Genomic DNA, 5418 nt, shown 5'->3' with positions numbered 1-5418 from the left:
AATGTCTTGTAGCTGCAGGATGGGAGCTAGTTTTGCACCTCGGAGCCAGGTGCCCACTGAAGTTAGGCTTCTAACCTCCCATGGAAACCAGGAGATTGGGATGCGATCTTGCTGGATGTTTTCATTCCAAAGAAATGTTTCTCAGGGGCCTGAAAACTATATTCCTGGGTCATAAAGCTGGCAAGAAGACTTTTTAAATATTTATGTGACTCCTGCATTCGAAAGTGATTGTGGGCTCCGTGTGCCCTGGTCATTGATAGTGCAGGAAGAGCAGTTGTTGAAAGCATGTCCCCATGTTTGGAGGGTCCACTGTTGTCTCTTCCAAACCCTGGAGCTTTCCCACAGCTGTCTCACCACCGTCTGGATGTCTCCTGGCCCCTGATGTCTGGTTTATTGAGTGCCTGGCTCAGAGCTGGTTTCTGTGCGGCCTTAACAAAGGAGAATGATAGTGGGTCCTGCCTCAGGCAATGCATGGGTTGGTTGTGGAGCCATAGCTGTGGCCTTCTGCCTGTACTTCTGTTTCAACAGCTCGGTGTTCTTTTCTGTGCCTGTGTTTGAAGTGAGTACAGGCTGCCTGTGTCAGGTAATGCAGGCAAAGAAAAGTTGTAAGGTTTCCTTCATATTCAGAGGATCCACCCTTGTCCCTATCTAATGGGACAGCCTTAGGTGAGTGGCAGTGACTGAGCATGAAGTAGACTGAGGTTCAAGGAAAGCAGGCTGTCAGTGCATTCATATCCTAAGACTTGGATTCCCCAAGTGACTTTCTGTTGATGACCACGATGATTTCCAGACATATAAGTAGTGCCAAGTGGCCAATCACATGCAGACTTCTTGTCCCCTGCAGAAAAAAAAAAAAAAAATTACATGCTTTCAAAGAAACAGAGAAAGAACTTACAAGTTTTCTAAAGCAAACACTTTAGGAAACGGGAAGAAGGTGTGTCTCATCCCTTATGTCAACAAGGAGAATTAAGGCTCTTATTTTTAATTTTTACATGTTTTGTTTTGTTTTTAATGTATCTTTATTGATTTCAGAGAGAGGAAAGGGGAGGGAGAGAGAGAGATAGAAACATCAATGATGAGAGAGTCATTGATCGGCTGCAGCCCGCAACCCGGGCATGTGCCCTGACTGGGAATCGAACCCTGATCTCCTGGATCCTAGGTCGACGCTCAACCGCTGAGCCACGCCCGGCCGGGCAACATGTTCTTATATATAGTATCTGTCTCTAAAAATATGTTGGGTCCTGCAAACTCGCTAAGCCCCCTAATTAGTCTAGTGGTTCTTTTGTAGAAACCATCAGATTTTCTCTGTAGCTGATCATATCTGCAAATAAAGGCAGGTTTTCTTTCTTTCCAGGCTTTTATTGCATGATTTCCCTCCTCATTATTGGTTGGATTTTTCTGCTTCTGGTACTTTTTCATTTATGCCAGACATTATGATTTTCCCCTAAGTGCTGGTTATCTTTATAGTGCTAGACATACAGTGTGGGGCAAAAGTAGCTTTACAGTTGTGAGTATGTGAAACACAGAGTTTATTCTTGTATTATTATTCTTTATTATTGTATTATTTTCCATATGAACCATTGTAAACCTACTTTTGCCCCACCCTGTATTTTTTGAGCTTTGTTCTGGATGCTGTTAAGTGGCTTGGAAATAGTTGGATCCTTCAGGGTCTGGCTCTGAAGATTTGCTGCGTGGGCCCTTTCAGTATAGGAGTCATTTTTTTTCCCACACCACTGAGGCAAGACCCTTCCGAGCACCTTACCCAATGCCTCCCAAATTGTGAGGTTTACCATCCTGGCTGGAGGGGACAGCCACTAGTCTCTGTCCTGCTTGAGCGCTGGGCATTAGTACCTTTCATCTGTTCAGGCGGTTCTTCCCCAAGCCTCACGAAGTTTCCTCATACACTTGTGCTGATCAGTGGTCTGTGGAATACCCCAATGGGACTCCTGTGGATACACAGGGTCCTCACCCTCCGCCACTCTCTTCCCTCTGGTCCTCTAACCCGCAAACTCTGGGTGCTGAGAATTTCAGTTCCATCTCCTAAACTCGGAGTGTCCATTGGCCTCTACCAGGAAACTCCCTCACCAAACAGTCAGCGGGGCAAATGCAGGTCAGACCTCTTGTTTCCCATCTCCCTGGGATCACTGTCCTTCATTGCTTGATACCCGTTTTCTTTACAGCCTGTGTTTCATATAATGTCTCTGGTTTGGGGGGATTCTTTCAATTGGCAGGGTAAATGCACTCCCTGTTACTCCACAAGTGTGAACAGAGCCTGCCATTGAAGAACTTGAGAATTCTGATGTGAGCTGGAGGGAGGGAGATGCTCTTGATCGGGATAATGGTGGTGGTGGTCATGATGAAGACAATGAAGAATCTCACCTGGCTGCATGCAGCAGCTGTAGTGGCTACAGGGAGGGTCTCCTTCTTCCTTCCCTCCCTTTCTTCCTTCTTTCTTTCTGTTTCTCGTCCTTCACTTCCATTCCCCTCTCTTTGTTTTTTCCTTCACCCAGTCCCTCTCTCTTTCTCTTCCTCTCTTTCGTGCTTCTTTCTCCTTTTTTCTTTCTTGACTCTCATATTTTAGAGATTAATTATCGATGAGCAGGGAGATTAAAGATGGCGGCGGACTGAGTGGAAGCTACACTGACACTCTCCCGCAACCAACCTGGAATTACAACGAAAATATAGAAAAACTATACTGAATAATCAACTGCAACTGAAGACAAGCTGGAGAGCACCCTCATAACTAAGGAGGAAAAGTGGAGACCACACAGAGACTGGTAAGAAGTGCGGAGGCGAGAGAGGGCTGGATGGGCTCCCACAGGCAGCAGCTGAAGGTTCGGAGGGAGATCTCAGCTGTGGTGGGTTCCCACTGAGGACTCTGGGGCCTAAACGCCCAGCTGGGCTTCCAGGCCAAGAGCACCAGAACTGAGAAAGGTGCCCAAATAACATCTGGCTGTGAAAAGCAGCAGGGTTTCTTTTGGACAGGGAGAGGTGGCTGGAAATGCAGGCACCCTCTTAAAGAGCCAATGCACCAAGTTTTGTGTGCAGCCACTCACCTTGGGCTCCAGCAAAGGGAGGGCAGAGTGGACTGGAGCTGTGTGAGGAGAATGTAAGGTTGTGGGCTCTGGAGATAGAGATCAGAAGGCACCTGTCTGGATCCCTGTGCCAAGTCATTCCCCCATACTGCAAAGGACATCTTTCTCAGGCAGACATTTTGCTGCTTTTGCCTGGAGGGGAAATCAATTGCCCCACCCTGCTGGAAAACCTTGCGCCCCATCCTCTGGAGTTTCTACAACCTGAGGCTCATTAAGAGAATCAGATTAATCAGCCTGTAGGCAGAGGCAGACCTCATAGTGCTTTGAGTCTTTGCCTGATCTGCTTCTGGACCCGGGCCTTGGAAAAGCAGGCTGTGGTGTACACCATGGTCCTGTCCAACTGCACTCAGCCCCAGCAGAGTAGACCCCAAGCTGAGGGTGGTTGATAGCTCCAAACAGTGGACTCAGGGCCAGTCACAAACTGCGTCTGACATTGGCTTGCACCAGAGACCCTCCAAAAATACTGAGAGTCCCAGCAGATCTACCTAATACATAGAAACAAACCCAGCCCGACCGGGCATGGCTCAGCAGTTGAGCATCGACCTAGGATCCAAGAGATCGGGGTTCGATTCCCGGTTAGGGCACAAGCCGGGGTTGCGGGATAGGCAGCCAATCAATGGCTCTCTCATCACTGATGTTTCCATCTCTCTCTCTCTCTCCCCCTCCTTTCCTCTCTCTGAAATAAATAAAGGTATGTTTAAAAAAAAGAAAAGGAAAGAAAAGAAAAGGAAAGGAAAGAAAAGAAAAGAAAGAAAAGAAAAGAAAAGAAAAGAAAAGAAAAGAAAAGAAAAGAAAAGAAAAGAAAAGAAAAGAAAAGAAAAGAAACAAACCCAAATAGGCAGCCAAAATGGGGAGACAGAAAAACAAGCCTCAAATGAAAGAATAAGAGAAGTCTCCAGAAAAAGAGCTAAACGAAATAAAGATAACCAATCTATCAGATATAGAGTTCAGAATACTGATTGTAAAGATGCTCAAGAGTATGAAAAAAGATGTGGAAACTCTGAAGGAAATTAAGAATGACATAGCAGAAATAAAGAATACATTGAAAGAAAAAACAGCAGATTCGAGGAAGCTGAGGATCCGATCAGCGAATTAGAAGACATTGTAGAGAAAAATCACTCAATCAGAGTTCCAAAAAGAAAAAACAATTGAAAAACAGGGGGACTGTCAAAGGGAGCTGTGGAACAATATGAAATGGAACAATATTCGCATCATAGGAATGCTGGAGGAGGTCGAAAGTAAGCAAGGGTTAGAGAACCTGTTTGAAGAACTAATGGCAGAAGACTTCCCTAACCTGGTGAAGGAAAAAGTCACACAAGTTCAGGAGACACAGAGAGTCCCAAGCAAGAAGAATCCAAAGAGGCCCACACCCAGACACATCATAATTAAAATGCCAAAAATTCAAGACAAAGAGAGAATCTTAAAGGCAGCAAGAGAAAAGCAATCTGTTACCTACATAGGCGCTCCGGTAAGGCTGTCAGCTGACTTCTCATCAGAAACTCTACAGGCCAGAAGGGAATGGCATGAAGTGTTCAAGGTAATGCAAAACAAGGATCTGAAACCAAGACTACTCTATCCAGCAAGGCTATCACTGAAGATAGATGGTGAACTAAAGAGCTTCCTAGTCAAAAAAAAAAAAAAAAGGAAACAAAAAGGCTAAAGGAGTATATCACCACCAAACCAGCTTTGCAAGAAATCTTAAAGGAACTGTTGTAATTAGAAGTAGAAATAGAAGCATTGCAAGAAATTTTAAAGGGACTACTATAATAATAAGACATAGAGAGAGAAACACAGGCATAAAGAATTAAAATGGCAATAAATAAGGACTTATCAATAATAACCTTAAGGACTTTAAGGGAGAGATCAACAGAAATACAGTCATAGTTGGAGACCTTAACACCCCACTGACTTCACTGGATAGATCGTCCAGACAAAAGTAAATACAGAAACAGTGACTCTAAATGGCACACTAGGTCAGATGTATTTAATTGACATTTACAGGACATTTCACCCCAAAGCTGTAGAATATACATTCTACTCAAGTGTACATGGGTCATTCTCAAAGATAGACCACATGTTAGGACACAAAACAAGTCTCTACAAGTTCAAGAACACTGAAATCATACCAATGGCATGAAATTAGAAATCAACTACAGTAAAAACACTCAAAAACATTCAAACACATGGAGGCTAAATAACATGTTATTAAACAATGAATGGGTTACCAATAAGATCAAGAAAGACATAAAAATCTTCCTGGAAGCAAATCAAAGTGAACACACAACAACCCAAAATCTATGGGACACAGCAAAAGAAGTCCATA

General features: G+C 44.2%; 1 non-coding gene across 1 annotated transcript; it reads left to right on the top strand.

Moving 5' to 3' along the window:
• Window positions 1-210: 210 nt before the first annotated feature.
• LOC148090540 (small nucleolar RNA SNORA71) lies at window positions 211-344 on the top strand. Its single transcript, XR_015713757.1, has one exon. It is a non-coding gene; the product is annotated as a small nucleolar RNA SNORA71 (small nucleolar RNA).
• The last annotated feature ends 5074 nt before the right edge of the window (window positions 345-5418 follow it).

Source organism: Miniopterus natalensis, chromosome X (genome assembly GCF_054644295.1).
Source record: "Miniopterus natalensis isolate mMinNat1 chromosome X, mMinNat1.hap1, whole genome shotgun sequence".
Classification (NCBI taxonomy): Eukaryota; Metazoa; Chordata; class Mammalia; order Chiroptera; family Miniopteridae; genus Miniopterus; species Miniopterus natalensis.
The sequence above is the reverse complement of the archived record's forward strand: the minus strand, read 5'-3'. Positions and strand labels throughout refer to the sequence as shown.